The sequence below is a fragment of the Microtus oregoni genome, unplaced genomic scaffold (genome assembly GCF_018167655.1).
Source record: "Microtus oregoni isolate MIOR12 unplaced genomic scaffold, Mior012 000009F_ref0000495, whole genome shotgun sequence".
Taxonomy (NCBI): domain Eukaryota; kingdom Metazoa; phylum Chordata; class Mammalia; order Rodentia; family Cricetidae; genus Microtus; species Microtus oregoni.
This window is the reverse complement of record NW_024543068.1, coordinates 3,320,802-3,337,558: the sequence shown is the minus strand read 5'-3', so window position 1 is coordinate 3,337,558 and position 16,757 is coordinate 3,320,802.

The following is a 16,757-nucleotide window of genomic DNA, read 5'->3' as shown; positions in this document are numbered from 1 at the left end:
CCTGCTCAGTCTATTTCCACATGAAGGAAGTAAGGGATTGGTAGCTAGAAGAGTGGTGGAGAAATGGTAAAAGGGGCACCTACCCAAGGTGTTGTAAATACATCTATACACATCTCAGTAATTACAGAACCAAAATGGGAATGGAAGCAGAGGTGTACAATAAGCTCGCAGCAGTTTCTACACTAAGAGGTGAACTCATTCTGACCAGGATGATGGAGAAACTGACAACATCAGTTGGAAGTTTTGTACTTGACAGCCAATATTTAGCTATTTTGATTTCTTCACAAGGAAATATGGGAGAACAAATGTCCAAACCCCTCAATATCTTTTCTGATGTTTGTCTTTTATTTCCTTTTCTTCTTATTCTTATTTCTTCTGCTGATAAATAGGATTTGCTCCTGAAGACCAAATATTAATGCTTTTAAAGAGCTTTTGGCCTTGTAGTGATAGGAAGCAAATACTGTTGAATTTGCTTGAGAATCTTAGTTTACTCAAGTCACCTGTGGGGTTTTGCCAAGTACTAATCAAGTGTTTCCAAAGGAGATAACAAGTGAAATCATTTAAACCTATTTAAAAATTCAATCATATAGACACATATTCAACAAAAGACTCAGTAGAGACAAAATAGGTATGAAGAAAAGTAAATTTTTTCTTAAGATTTTTTCTTTTTTCTGTCCTATACCAAATGGCTCCTGACATGAGACAGAAACTCTAATTTTTTTCTTTTAACAACAAGCTTTAATCTAAAGAAAAATATCTATTGTCCAACTCCAAAGTCAACTTTAATTTTTTAAATGATCTTTTAACTCCATATGTATATATATACATATATATATATATATGAATTTTTACTCTCAGATGACTTGCCCTTATAAGTCATATTTCTCTTTACTTTGTGATACTCCTCTCTCCCAACAAAGTTTGTCTTTAGGATTAGGGACATTGTTTAGGGGTTGATTATTATTCATATAGGGTTGAGGTGGAAATTATGTAGGCCCAGAGATCTCCTTGAAAGAAAGGGGGGAAATTGAATGGGATAATAGATAAATTAGTGTGAGCTTATTCACACTAATAATAATAGTGAGTAATAGAGTGAATACTTGTGAGCTATTATTTATGAACAATTTACATTGATATAGTTTCTTGTATAGTGATACAAATTATATTTGTTATATTAAATATGCTCCTACTTGTTCATGATATTTGTACGCCTATGCAAATTCATTTTGTCAGATTGTATGCATGAATGTTTCTACATCTGTTTAAGACATTTTGTATATTTATATAAATTTAGGATATATTTATCATATTGCATTACATATTTCTACCTCTGATCAAGATACTTATATATTGTTTACATTTTGAGTTCATTGTCCTCATTTACAACACAGTTTTTTAAAGACTCTAATATTTTGGTATGAAGTCTTAGTCTTTAAATTATATAGCTATTAAGTATTATGGGTCAAAAGTCATTCATGTTTGTCATACTTATAGTAGGACTAATTAGATTCCTTAGATACATAGAAATTATATTATGCATTGACAGGTACTTTTCAAATACTTCAAAGATCTATAGAGCATGGCATTTAAATAACTTAATGTTCTGTTGATATGAGATATAATTGCTCCTGACAGCACCAATCTATTTTCTAGAGAATGTTGAGCACTGAAGACACTCGACTTGGAGCATGTTTTCTTCTTGGTACAACTGGCCTTTGGGCAAGTTACTGCCCATGCCTTGACCACTGACAAAGCACACAGTGTCTGGACTGGACAAGCAGGATACAAGAAACAAGACTGTCAAACCTTGCCAAGACAAGGTAAGATGGTTTTTAATTTTTTTTCCTGCCTGTAAAATTGGTCTGCCAGTTACTCTAGGGCTTAGCTAAAGTTGGTTGCTTCAACACTGCAAATGAGACTTTGGATGATTGCCCAGGTAGCCAGTTGTGCTGTCACCTGCTGCACATTTTGGAAGCTGCTCCATTGTATTTCCTGCTTACTCAAGTAATATTATCTCTCTTCGAAGGCCTTCAATGGGGTTGAAGATTAGATAGTTATAGCCAAGCCATTTCTAATATAGGATTTAGACTCCTTAGGATAAAATGATTATTAAAATATTTAGTATATGCTCCATGTTTAATATTGTTTATGTTGGTTGTAATTTTAATATTAATATTTGATATCTGTTCTTAGTGTATATAGTTTTATATTGGGTTTGTATGGAGGCCTGAAAATGTGAGCCTTTTTCTACCTTGACCAAAGGTCAGAGAGTTGGAACTTTCCTCTAGTTCCTTCAAGGTCATTGTGCTTCCACCTCAAACAAAGGTCCCACCTAGATATTGACCAAAGAGTTCTGCTCTCTCAAGGATATTGTCAGTAGGTGTGGCTAATAGCCAGACCTGTATTCCAGGATTAGAGAAGTAGATTGTTCCTACCCCAAACAAGAGTTTAAGGCTCCAACTAAGTTGCAGTTCCCCTTATGGAGATAACATGGGATTCCACCCAGGGAGCTGGTTTGCCTACAGAATGATTTGGTCTTGTATTGTTCTAGCAGCAGAATGTTTAACTATGAATGTAGCCCACAACTTTCAAATGGTGTGTTTATTTACTTGCATCATATTAATGCAGTCTTTTGTCTTACTCCTACCATTTGGGATCAGGGGTATTTTAAGTAGTTGGAAATTAAACACTGGCAAATTTTCAGTATTCACTAGAGTTCCCTCCTGATACTATCCTATATGTCTCCATTTTATTATTTTCATTCACATATTTATATTCTTTACTATATTTTTTAATCTCCACGCTGCTACCTTGGTGAGAGGTATTTTTTTTTTTTTTTTTTTTATCGAGGCTGGTTCCTGACAGGTTTGGAACTCTTATTTAGGGGAAGGTGATGGGGAACCTCCTTCAGCCAATGGCATTAAAGAGGCTGAACCAGATTGGGACATGACTGAGGGTACCAAAAACTCCATGGTCTAGCCTTGCTCAATCTCTTCTCGCTGCAAGTCATACCTGGATGATCAGACTCCATTCCTATTTCCTTACTGTGATCCGTTAGTTTCCCTTTAATTAAAACAAATCTTAAAATATTCTATTTGGGTTAGCTTGAGGTTATTTGACTTGTGCTCCCTCCAAACGATGTGTTCTGAATCCTGGACATAAATATCTATCCATGTGAGCATGTGTGCATATGGTGCCTAATGAGTATACAGGACAAAACAACCCTCTATTCTAAATAGATGTACAACTTTGTTGAGGTGAACATAGTTTAAATCCATTTTTGCTCCTTTTCATAAATTCAGCTAGACTACAAATATATGAAAACACCTTGAAGATTTTATTTTGTTTTGCTTGCTCAATTTCTCAGCATAAAGGACATTGAAAGTGTGCCTGGATAAAGCAGTAGCATCATTTAGTAGCGTCTCAGAAATTTCTTTTCTCACATGTTTCACTCAGTAGATTTTCAGTGAAGAAACAAAACAAGCTTGCAAATAAACACCAACCCCAGTACGTTCTTCATCTAAATTGTGGTCAAGAAATGATGTGGTTCATTGTAAAATTTGAGCGTTTTGTTATCTCCCCTGCCTGGATAATATACAGAACTATTCAACTGACAGCCGTGGTCCTTTCTTCTAGTGTTCAAAGTCTCTCAAAAGTCAAACATGATACAACAGCTGTATTCCCAAGACTTGTGAAGCTGATATTGGAAGGTAGCAAATTTCAGGCCAGAGGATGGGTTATATAGAAAAAAACTTTTCTCAAAATACATAAAAGAATGAATAAATAAGTATCTTCTTATGATACATATCATCTATTCCATTTACAGCTAATGTCTTTCTTTTCAAAAATAAACTATATTGTTACTACAACCTCTCTCTCTTGTCTCTAAGAGTCAGCTGATTTCCACATTTAAAAACTTAAAACTTTAAAAGGGTGGGCCAAGATATTAAATTTTCTATTAACTTGAGCATTGCCATTAATATGTATTTATCAGTTGATACAATTCATGCTGCGAAAATGGGTGTTTCAACTTCACAGAGCTAGAAAACACTTGAACATAAGTATAAGTGATTCTGCAGTCTCAAACAATAATATGGAGAATTTAGAAGGTTCTTACTTGTCAGTAGGAACAAAGCTAGAATTTGTCAGACTCTGATGTATCTGTCTTATGTAAAACTCATGGGGAGCTCTGTTTTTCCACACCAGGGAGCAAAGAGTACCATAACTTTTACTTAAAGTGAGTCTCTGGACTTTCTCTTGACATGCTACTCAAATCAAGTACAGAAAAGACCAAAGGAGATGAAGGGTCAGGGAGCATTTATCTAAGAAAGCTTATTTCAGCATGTAGCTGCTACTTCTTAGATCATTATGGGTGAAATGATGACCCCTGTTCTTGTCTTTGTTTATAACTTTGTAAAAACAGAAACTGTAGTTCACTTACATGTTGTTAAAGAGAGTGATGAATACACAGGTTGCAAGTTGGACATGATGTGAAGGTTTTCACTCAGCAGCAAGCTAAAACTCTAAGACTGAGAGGGAAAAGAATTGAGGTAAGGACTCTGACAACAGCTCTGTACACATACAGTTAAGCAGATGTGGCTCTTCCACTTATGAGGAAGCATTTTACCATGCGGACAAGTTATGAGCTCCCTCCTTCCTTAGCTCTCTACTCCCCTCTCCTTCTTTCTTCTCTCTGTCTTCTCTCTCTCCTGTCTTCTCTTCCCTCCATTTCTACGTTCCCTCTTTTCCTTTCCTTCCATCACTTCTTCACCCTCTTTCTCTGTCTCTTCTTCCCAGAATCCATCCTTTCTTTATCCCTGTTTCTTCCCTCTATCGATCTCACCCTCCCTCTTTTTCTTTCTTTTCCCCTCATTCTTTGCTTTCATGTGTATCACCTAACTTTGCTACTATCAAGAGCATTTAAAAATATTAAGCTAGTGAAATATTTATTACTCTTTGTGAATGTTTTTCAAATGCTAATGTTTACAGGTGTGCACTTTAGATATTCTTAAAGGGTAGAGACAGTTGGCCCTTTATAACAATCTGAGCACTCATGTTTCTACTGGGAGCACTGTGTAGAGGGCTCAGAAACACCTTCATAGTCTCATATCTCTAGTTGAATTCTAAGAATCTGTAGTTGAGAGTGTCTGAAAATCCAGCAGCACAGTTAAAGCCCCCGAGTCCTGTAGCAGATTCTCAGGTAACAAAAAACAAAAAACAAAAAACAAAACAAAACAAAAAAAAAAAAAACAAAGCTAACAGATTACACCAGTTACCAAGAAAATTTCACAACATACTGACTACCAAAGCAAATAGATTGCCATCATCCTAAAAACAATGAATACATCATTAGCAAAATAATGAAGAAATTTTTAGTAAAAATTAGGAAAAGACTGTGAAGCCATAGTGAAGGTTAGAGAGTTTTAAACAAACAGAAAATAGTCTGTCTGTAGGCCTCAATAAAGTTTCAAAATGAGCAACATTTTCTCATGCCCTTGGGCAACATAAAAGTTCATGGGGTCGTAGGACAATAAGGTGTAATGATAAACTTGTTTGGTTGCACTTCCTAGGTGCTGCTGGCTCTAATTATCTTAGTGCTAAGATACCCTCTAATTGGGTGTAAAACGCATATCACAGTTAATTACCCTATACACTAACACATGGACTTGAAATAATTAAGAATGTTTTCATTTCTCAACTGGCCCAGATACAAGCACACATGCATTTCAAGTTTCAATCCTTAGAGAATTCTTTGAAACTCATGAGATTAACTAGGTATGAATTTATGCAAATTCCTAAGCCTCAAATCTTATTGAGACCATATACTTCTCTCTTATCATAACCCAGATGCTTTGATCTATGGAACTAGATCTGGGTCTTATTAGGGATATGTGCCCTTTGAAATGTGAGGAACAAAAATATTATGGGAAAGGATGTTATATCATTTTATTAGATTATGGTAGGCACTTAAATTCACCAGTCATTTGAAAATAATTTGAAGGGAGCTTACCACAACAAATATTGGATTATCAAGGACAAACTCATTGTAGGACATTAGTGTTGTAATGAATGAGTAGTACTGAGAGAGTTGGAAGATAAAAACTAAAATGACAACCAAGACTAAAAGGGAAATCATGGGTACAGGATTAGAGTCAGATATGTCTATGAAAGGAGATGTAGGCAATCTATCCACAAAGCAAACTGAATGGTATGCCGAATTCATGTCACTTGTGTGTTTGAAAATGAATTCATGAAATGTAGAGAGAAACATCTTCGATACCAGGGTGTGGAGAAACATAAAGACTGGGTTGCTCATCACAGAGTATAGAGTTTCTTCTAGAAGGGATGAGATTTTAAGATTAATTGTAGTTCAGGGTTATATATGGTAAGTATCATATTTCAAAATCACTAAGAAATTAAATATAAGAAGTCTCACAAAAATCTGACAAATCATAAATATATTGTTTACCTTAATTTGTTCATTCTACATAATATATACATATAACATGCATATAGAATAAAGCATATACTATATATGTATATATACATATATACTTATAGGCTTTTATAATAATGTATAAATAAAACTAACAATTTTTTAAAAGTATGATCTTTTTTCTCATATATTACATCCCAAATGAAGTGTCCCCTCCCTCCTCTCTTCCCAGTGTCCACAGATCCACTCCTCTTCCATTTCCCTTCAGAAAAGGGCATGTCTCCCAGGGATATCAAACAAATTTGGCATGGTATATCAGGGTTCAATAATATGAGGCACCTCCTCTCATCTTAAGACTGAATAAGACATCCCAATGGAAGGAAAAGAGTTCCAAAAGCAGGCAAAAGAGTCAGAGACAGCCCCACTCCCATTGTTAGGGGACCCACCATAAGACTAAGCCAAACACCCATACCATATACTCAGAGAACCTGTCTTACTCTTCCTGGCTTCCTGATTGTCAGTACAGTCTCTGTGAGTGCCTATGGGCCCAGACTAGCTGATTCTGTGGGTCTTCTTCGAGTGTGTTTCTTTGTCCCTTACTACTTCTACAATCTCTTTTTCCCCTCTTCCAAAGGACTCCCCAAGCTCTGCTTAATGATTGGCTGTGGGTCTCTGCATCTGTTTATCTGTTGCTGGATGGAGCTCTCTAATGATAATTATGCTAGGCTCCATTCTATGAATACAGCAGAATATCAGTAAGAATCATTTTCTTTATTTTTATTTGTTGGTTTCTTTGAAGTTTTCTTTGTTGGTTTTTTTGAAGGTCATGTTTGGTTCTACTCTAGGTGTATGGGCTACCTATCCTCTGTTTCCTAGTCCTCCTGGGAATGTCAGGGGTAGGCTCACTCACCTGGCATGTGTCTCAAGCTGGACTGATATTGGTTGACCACTCCCCCAGCTTCTGCAGCACCTTTATAGCAACATATGTTGTTAAAAGGACAAATTATAGGTTGAAGGTTTTGAGGCTTTATATGAAAAAAACAGAAAACCCAGGGTAACTAAAACAATCCTGTACAATAGTAAACTTCTTTTTTTTTTGTTTATTTGTTTCTTTAATTTTTTTTCTTTTTTTATTTATTATTTTTTTAATTTATTTATTTATTAAAGATTTCTGTCTCTTCCCCGCCACCGCCTCCCATTTCCCTCCCCCAATTAAGCCCCCCCCCCTCCTCAGCCCGAAAAGCAATCAGGGTTCCCTGTCCTGTGGGAAGTCCAAGGAACCCCCACCTCCATCCAGGTCTAGTAAGTTGAGCATCCAAACTGCCTAGGCTCCCACAAAGCCAGTGCGTGCAGTACGATCAGAAACCCATTGCCATTGCGACGAAAGGAGACAGAGACAGAGACCCACATTGGAGCACCGGACATAAACCTCAAGGTCCAAATCAGGAGCAGAATGAGAGAGAGCACGAGCAGGGAACTCAGGACCGCAAGGGGTGCACCCACACACTGAGACAATGGGGATGTTCTATCGGGAAATCACCAAGGCCAGCTGGCCTGGGTCTGGAAAAGCCTGGGATAAAACCAGACTCTCTGAACATAGCGGACAATGAGGACTACTGAGAACTCAAGAACAATAGTAAACTTCTTGAGGGATCAACATTCCTGATTTCAAGCTCTACTACAGAGTTATAGCAATAAAAAACATATGATATTGCCATAAAACAGACAGCTTGATCAATGGAGTCCAAAAGAAGACCCAGATAGATATAAATCCACACACTTATGGATACCGAATTTTCATTAAAGGAGTCATGTATATACAATGGACAAAGGAAAGCATCTTTAACAAGTGTTATAGGACTAACTGGATGTTGCTATGTAGAAGAAAGCAAATAGATCCTTTTTTACCATCTTGCAGAAAAAGCTCAAATCCAAGTGGATCAAAAAACTCATTATAAAGCCAGATATACAGAACTTAATAGAAGAGAAAATAAGAAATAGCCTTGAACACATTGATACAGGAGACAAGTTCCTGTACAGAACATCAATAGTGTAGGCATTAAGATCAACAACCAATCATCCCTTCAAATGGTCCCTCCCATTTCCATCCTACCCAGCTTCAGTCCACCCACAAAATCTATTCTATTTCCCCTTTCCAGGGAGATACATGTATTGCTCCCTCCAGATTTCCATTTTATCTAACTTCTCTGCATTCATGGACTGTAGTTTGGTTATCCTTTATTCAAAACTAATATTAACCTGTAAAGGGATACATATGACTTTCTGGGTCTCATCTGCCTCTCACTCTGGATGATTTTTTTTTCGAGTTCCATTTAATTGCCTGAAAATTTTATGATGTTATTTTTTTAACACTGAGTAATAATCCATTGTGCAAAATGGATCACATTTTTTTTATTCATTCATTAGTTAAGGAACATTTAGGTTGTTTCCAGTTTCTGACTGTGAGGAATAAAGTGGTTATGAGCATAGTTAAGCAAGTATATTGGCACAGGAAACAATTTCCTGCAGGCACTAACATCAACAATTAATAGATGGAACCACATAAAACTGAAAGACAAACTGTATTGCAAAGGATGCCATAAATAGTGCAAAATGGAAGCCTACAGACTGGGAAAATATCTTCATCTTAAAAGAATCCATTTCTGTTAATCTATGTATTGCCACGGGACCATGGTGTTACCTCATATCTTGCTTCTTTGACAGTTTCTCAGAAAATTGGAGGTAAATTTACCTCAAGACCAAGTTATACTACTCCTTGGCATTTACCCACAAAACACTAAAACCTAACACAATGGCACTTGCTCAACTATAATTGAGCAAATTGTAATTACAAAATTACAAATTTTTCTAGCTTTATTTGTAGCATCCAAAAATGGGAAACAACCAAAGATGTTCCTCAACTGAAGAATGGTTAAAAACAAATGTACACTTACCCAATAGATTATTACTCAGCCCTTAAAAATTGACACCATGAAATTTGTAGGTAAAAGGGTAAAACTAAAAATTAAATCATCCCAAGCAAGGTAACCAAAACCCAGAAAGACAAAATTAGCATGTATTCACTTATAAGCAGATATTAGTGGTAAAGTGAAACATTATCATGCTACAATTCATAGACACAAAGAGGGTAGTTAACAAGGAGGATTCAGGTAAGGATGGATGAATCTCCCTGGGAAAGGGAACAAAATAGATATCATGGGTAGATTGGGGACAGATGGGGATGAGAACAAGAGAAATCAGATAGGAGACGATGGAGAGAAAAATGCTGGAAAAAAATTTAAATTGGGGAGCAGTTGGGTTGTACAACATAGAAACCTATTGCATGTGACCATTACAAGAAATAAAACATAAAAATCATTGCAGAGAAAAAAAGAAACCTATTACAATGGAAACTCTCAGTATCCTATGAGGGTGACTCTAGCTAAGACTCTTAGATAGGTAGAATCCGGAGTCTGAACATGACATTTCATGTAGCCAGGCAAGGAAAGATTGGGACACAAACCAGACCTCAAAAATATGTTTGTAGCATGAAGTTCTTGCTTGCTCATTGGGGTTTCTGTCCTGCCTGGTACCCTACAGCCAGGAAATCCCAAAGAAATCACACACAGGTCTCCGTAGGTTAGCCACATGGCTCGGTACCTTTTACAGTGGAGCAGATCACATCGTGCTTTTTCGGTGATCTGGGTAGCCCTGCCTCTCCTTCCTGTCTGGTTGACCCGCCTATACTTCCTGCCTGGCTAATCAGCATTTATTTAAAACATGATTGATTGAATATAGACAATTTTCCTGCACTTCCCCCTCTTTTTTTTTTAAACAAAGGAAAATATCCATAGTCCATTTTTGGGGGAAATGTGGGCAAAGTATTCCAGGCTACTTCCATCTGGTTAGGGGCACTGACAATTTTATGGGGACCTAAAGAAAATTTGGAGTTATGATCAAGTCCTGACTGGCGTATCCTGTTAGGCATATGAGTCCTAAAAATAAAATCCTGGCCATCAGTGTTGGTAACAAGTACCTTTAACTACTAATTAATTCATTAGCAGTTACTGGCAGAAAACTTAACTTCAGGATCAATGGGAAACCTTGCCTTAGGTTAATATGGCAGAAAATGATACAGGACACCCATTGTCTTCCTCTTGTTTCCTTCTACATGCTCACAGAGGATATGAGCTTGCACACAAAAACACATACATACCACACTCACACATACAACATATTCAAATAGACTCCAAAAGAAAAAATAGTAATTATATTACTTAACCCATTAGCAAAATATAAGGCGGGCGGTGGTGGCACACGCCTTTAATCCCAGCACTTGGGAGGCAGAGGCATACGGAATTTTGTGAGTTCAAGACCAGCCTGGTCTACAAGAGCTAGTTCCAGGATAGGCTCCAAAACCACAGAGAAACCCTGTCTCGATAAAACATAAATAAATAAATAAATAAATAAATAAATCAGCAAAATGCAGTATCATGAACTTTGTTCAGATTTTAGGTAGAAATTAAAGCATCTAGAATATATACTAAATTTTCCCTTAGTGTTCTTACAAATTTAGTCAATATCTGCTACCTATTTATATTTGGTGTGGCTCCTTTGAGAAGATAAGTAGTAGGGAAAATACTCTTACTTATAACAATATACTGATCTGTTGTAAAAGTTAGACAATGGACTTTAATAATTTAATGTTTTGTGGAATTATCTTTTTGTACAATGTGGAGATTTGTCACTTGGAATTCTGTAATCAAAAGCTGAACAAGCAATTGCTAGGCAGGATTTTCTGGCAGAGAGGATCTGGGAAGAAGTGTGGAGACTCAGTGAGTCATCAGCCAGATGGAGAGGAAGAATCATGAGCAGGACAAAGTAAAGGAAATACTGCCACAAGACAAATGGTAAATTGCTAAAAATAGGTTAATTACAGTAGCAAGAGCTAGTTAGTAATAAGCCTAAGCTATTGCCTGAGATTTTATAATTAATAAGAAGTCTTGCCAAGCACAGTAGTGCAAGCCTTTAATTTTAGCACTAGGGAGGAGGAGGCAGGAAGACCTCTGTGAGTTCGAGGTCTACCTGGTCTACAAAACAAGGTCCAGGACAGCTAGGGCCCTTATGCAGAGAAACCCTGTTTCAAAAAGTCAAACAAAGCAAAGAAAACAAAACAAAAATGTCTCCCATGTCTCCCTGTGGTTATTTGGGAACTGGCTGATGGGACAGAAAAATATACCTATGCATAAAACAAGGTACCATTGCTTAAATAGATTTTTGCCTTACTAATCTATCAAAAAATGAGGTGAAAGGTTTTAAATAATAAAGTCACATTTTATAGTATCATCTATTAATTTTAAATAATAAAGTCACATTTTATAGTAACATCTATTAATTTTTATGCCTCTCACTCCATAGCTACCTGGAGGCCTTGTGGATGAGAGTGGGAACAAGGATAATTGAGAGCCCTAAAGGACACATCCTAGTAACTTGTTTCCTCCTAATAGACACAATCTGTGAACATTTCTATCACCTCTCAAATTCTCGTTCAATTATGAATTCATTTACTGATTGACCAACAGACAAGAACAGAGCCCTATTCTACCATCACCTCCCAATGACTGGATATATTAACTGGGAAGAAAGTCTTAATCACATGAAGCTTTTGAGGCAAAATTTCATACCCAATTCATAACAAAGACTGAGGAAATTCAAGATATGTTTGTGAGAACTTCTATTCTACTGGAAGACAGGAGAATTCATTAAATACTCGCATTAATATTTCAGGACACCCTATAGAACAAAAGAGAAATACTAGACTTAATCTCAACATTGGAATTTCTTAATTGAGTGGTATTTGAGGAAGAACTGGAAAGAATCACTTAATCAAATCAAGAGGAGAAGACATGCTTTGAAGTCATAAAAAAAGAAGCTAAAATGCTCTAATAGGAGCACAGACATCTCTCATTGAAGTAGTCCGAGTGGCTGAAGCAAATTTTGTGAGGTGTGATGGAGACTACACTTTGGATATGTCACTCTAATATAGTAGAATCCTCCATTTAATGCCACCCTGTTCTGTTGCCCCTCTCTCAGAGAGAAGGTTCTAAAATACCAGAAGTCCTCTCTTAGTGTAGTGCGTGTATCCCATAATTGGTATTCTTGCCTGGACGGTTGATATAGAAACTTGCATTCTTTTATACAAACTTCCTGCCCATACTACACTCCTCCTTGTTCATAGGCTCCTCATGAAACTTAGTCTCTGTGGAAGTGATTACACAGGACTTTAAACAGGGTCTGTTGTAGAAGTGTAGCTCTGAGGACCTGAATGGTTCTATATCATCCCAAATCTAGTGCTAAAGCAGATTGCTTGTAGTTGGCCTTTGATGTATTCTGCAAATCTAATAATAGTTTGAAATGAAAGCAAGCATCTGCCTCGAAAAACTTTCATAGGGCCTTATTTAAAATGCTGTTTGGTAGCAAATGAACATGGCTGTGAATTAAAGCTCCTTCCATATTTACTGCATGAATGAATAGTAAAATTCAGAAAACATATTCGTTTAAATCTTGACTAAACTTCCATGTTAAATCCTTATGATTATGCTGTTACAGGATTTGGACCTGGTAGATCTGTGCTCCACCTGAATTGTAAAATAATATACCCTTTAAGAAATCAGTGTTCAAATGGCATACTTTAGATTAAAAGTTGCCAACACTGGGTTAAAAGTCCCTTGATAGTGTACATAATAAAATATTAGCAAAAACTAATGCCACAGATAGGGGAAAAGTAACATTGCTAAAAAGAAGCAAAAATTAATATCTATAATTCAGCATGTGTATAATCAACAACCTTGAAGCAGTCTACTCTATTCTCTGTGTATATGCACGTGTACATGTGTGCACAAGTCTATTTGTCAAAATGTAGAGAACAAAGATCAACATATGGTATCCTTCTTTTCCTCTATCATATTTATTTGAGACAAGATCCTGCACTAAACCTGAAGTTTACTCTTTGGATGGCCAGATCCTCAGTTTATGTGTCTTAGCCTGATCACATGCCCTTCCCCACTCAACACACTGAACTTAGAGGCATGTGTCTTTATACCTGAATATTACACAGATTCTGAGATCTAAACATACTCTGGTCTTCATCTTAACAAAGCTTTTCCCACTGAACCACCCCCTCAACCCTACACAATGTTCTTATGAATAGCCCCTTCCTAAGTGCTTGATTTACATGTCGTTTTATAATCGAGTGGGGGAAAGAAAGGTTTTATGGGTATTATCTGGGAGCATACAGTCCTCTGAGAGAGGACTCATGGAGTAATCTGGTTAACATAATCTATGAAAGACAAATGTGTTGAATTCATGGGCAGTATTTAAAGAAAAGTTTTTAATTAATTAAGAAGAAGAACTACAACAATGTAAATGGTCTTCTCTGCTTCCTACGTAGCAGGAAGAAAACTTTTCATATTGATCAAAAAACCATTCAATTCTGTATTTTTTTTCTCAAGTGAATAGACTGATAAGTAGGGAAAATACAATAAATTCTTCTTTACCTGCTTCTCTTTTTCCTCTTCTTTATTATTTTATTTTGTTAGCATTTTGAAGTAAATATTGTTTAATCACATCTGGGAGCAGTACTCATCTTTTCAAAATGAATTTCTAGGGACACTGCTTCCTAATGTTTGCCTCCAGGTGTCTACTTTCTCAAGGTAACAAAAAGGTTTGTGAGCATCCTTATCTCAAGCTGATAAACAGATGTAAACAGAGCTGGGCCTATCTAGGCTACCACAGGCCTGTTTGACTAATTGCTTTGATAGATCATTCTCCTGATGCCTAATGTTGTTATTGCACCCAGCATAGCTGAGATAGCACATGTTTAACCCCTGACCTTCCAACTGCCAAGGCCTCCTGCTCAGGAACTAACTGCTCTCCATCATCACTTCCTCCCCACAGCAGCCAGAAAGAGTTCTGTTTCTAAGCAAATAGCAAAGGCTCTGACCCCATCATGAGTCATCAGCCTGTCTCCCACTTCCAAGATTCCCCCTTTATGTATTTACTCAGCTTGGCAGAGTTCCTGACAAAGAAATAGTGAGTTTTGCATTAAATGGGTTTCATGTTAATTCTGAAAACATGAATTTCATAAACCTGAAATATTGTAAATAGTTTCTGTATATTCTATATGAGCTAGTCTATCCTATTTTCTGCCCTCTTTAAAGGTAATTTTTTCTTCAAATGATGAACAAGCACAACAGCATAGAATGCATAGAAGATAAATATCCTGAGGACATTTATGAAAATGCAGAGAAATACTTAATTGTTCAGTGCCTTAGGGTACTGGTTTACAATTTCTCCAAAGCCTGTCAGATGCCATTACTAACAACAGAAATAAGAAACAAGTGTATTTTATCCAAGATAAGTCATCTCTCTTATTGAAAGTTTCACACTTCTTATTCTCAAGACTTACACTGATCTAGTTTTAACAGATACTGCCAACACATGGTAATTCATCCGCTGACAGTCCTGGTTGAGGAATGTGCAAAAATGCCACATTATACAACATCACAGATGCATGAAGCAGGAAGAACACAAAAGTAAGTGATGGTTCTTACTGGTGCTAATTAATGAAATTACATTGTCTTTAGAAAGGATCAGAAAATAAGTGGAGCTTAGTACAGAGCTTATTTGAATTTCAATTCATTGGCTTTCAAAATCTCTAACTTAAGTAGACACTGAAAATATTAGGATATAGTGCTGAGAGACACAATTCATTTAGACACATATTACATGTCGGTTTTCACTAAACCATTTAACTTAGAATCAAAGCATTAGGACTTAATTATAAAATAGTTTCTGTCTTTTCCACATATGGTTTAACCTAGTCTCTCGAATTTTAACAAATCACACAGGTGAAAAAACGTTATTTATGTTGCAAAATGAATTCCTTAATGGTAATGTTGAAATTAGTCATTATTGCCTTTCACACATAACTCATTTTTAGCATTTTACTTCGTTTACTGAGGGAGCAGAATTGCAATATGGAAAATAATGAGTGGATGAACAAGTTACTGTGAATACTGGGAAGAAAATGGGGGGCAAAAAGATACATAACTAAAGGTATTTAGGTATCTTGTAGGAGACCACGATACAGAAAGAGTTGGTGGCATCAGAAGCTGGTCTAATGTAGGCTTCTTTATGTAGCTTCAAGTCTAATTTTCTAAATCTTAATTTTCTCTTAAGTGAGATTATCAAAACCTTTCTAACAAAGTGCTACAGTCTTAATGCTGTAAGGAACCAAGCGCAGTCATCAAACAAGAGAAAATAATCCATTCTAAGTCACTTTCTGCACTTCATGCATTTAACTAAACACAAACAAGTTTAAGAAAGCTTAACCTACCGTTAGATAGTTTATTATCCAAGAAAAAGAAAAAACCTAAGTTGAGCCCCTGGGGTTGAAGGTAGAGCTCACTTAGCAGTTTACTTCCTATGTTTGACCTGCAGCACTGGAGAAATCTAGCCTGGCGGTCTGCTCCAAAGTGGAGAAAGAAGGATAGGGAATTCATCTTTAGCTATGTAGAAAGTTGTAGGCCACCCCTGGGTTACTTGAGACCTTTTACAAAACTGAGGTTGAACAATAATAAGTATCATTCCCTGACCCCATCAAAATATAAATAAGTATATACGAAGATCTAAAAATGATAACAAATTTGTTAATTGGTATCTTTACTAAAACATATTAGGACTTAGTACTTTTATACATGAAAGGAACAAATAATGCTTGTCTTACAGGTTTATTTACCAAGATCCAATGTGATGATGTAAGAAAATACTTTACCAAACAAATATTCTTATTAAATGCTATTTTAATGAATTTATATTAATGTTAATATAATTTAACATAAATTTGAGATTAATCTAAACTAATTAAGAATTTATTAGTTCTCTGGAGCATTAGAGTTCACAGACCCACATTTAAAAATCCCTTCATAATAATTGGTTAAATAATAATTTATGATGACCAAAAGACATTTGCTAAATTCTGTTTTCTTTATTTTCTTGTTGAATTCTCCAGACAATGGCATCTGTTCAAATTAATGTTCAAATTGTATGTTATGTTGAGTTTCCTAATACATAAGATTAGAAAGAAAAAAATCTTTCTTTTTATTAATTTGTAAATCATAAAATTAATAAGAGCTTCAAATATTTGGATCTGATAATATGGAGCACTGGACAAATACTTGACCAGATTTTCACTGACTTCAAATTAAGTTTTGCAAATATGGGAAAAACTGAATGCCAAATTTTTCTATACCTGCTAACT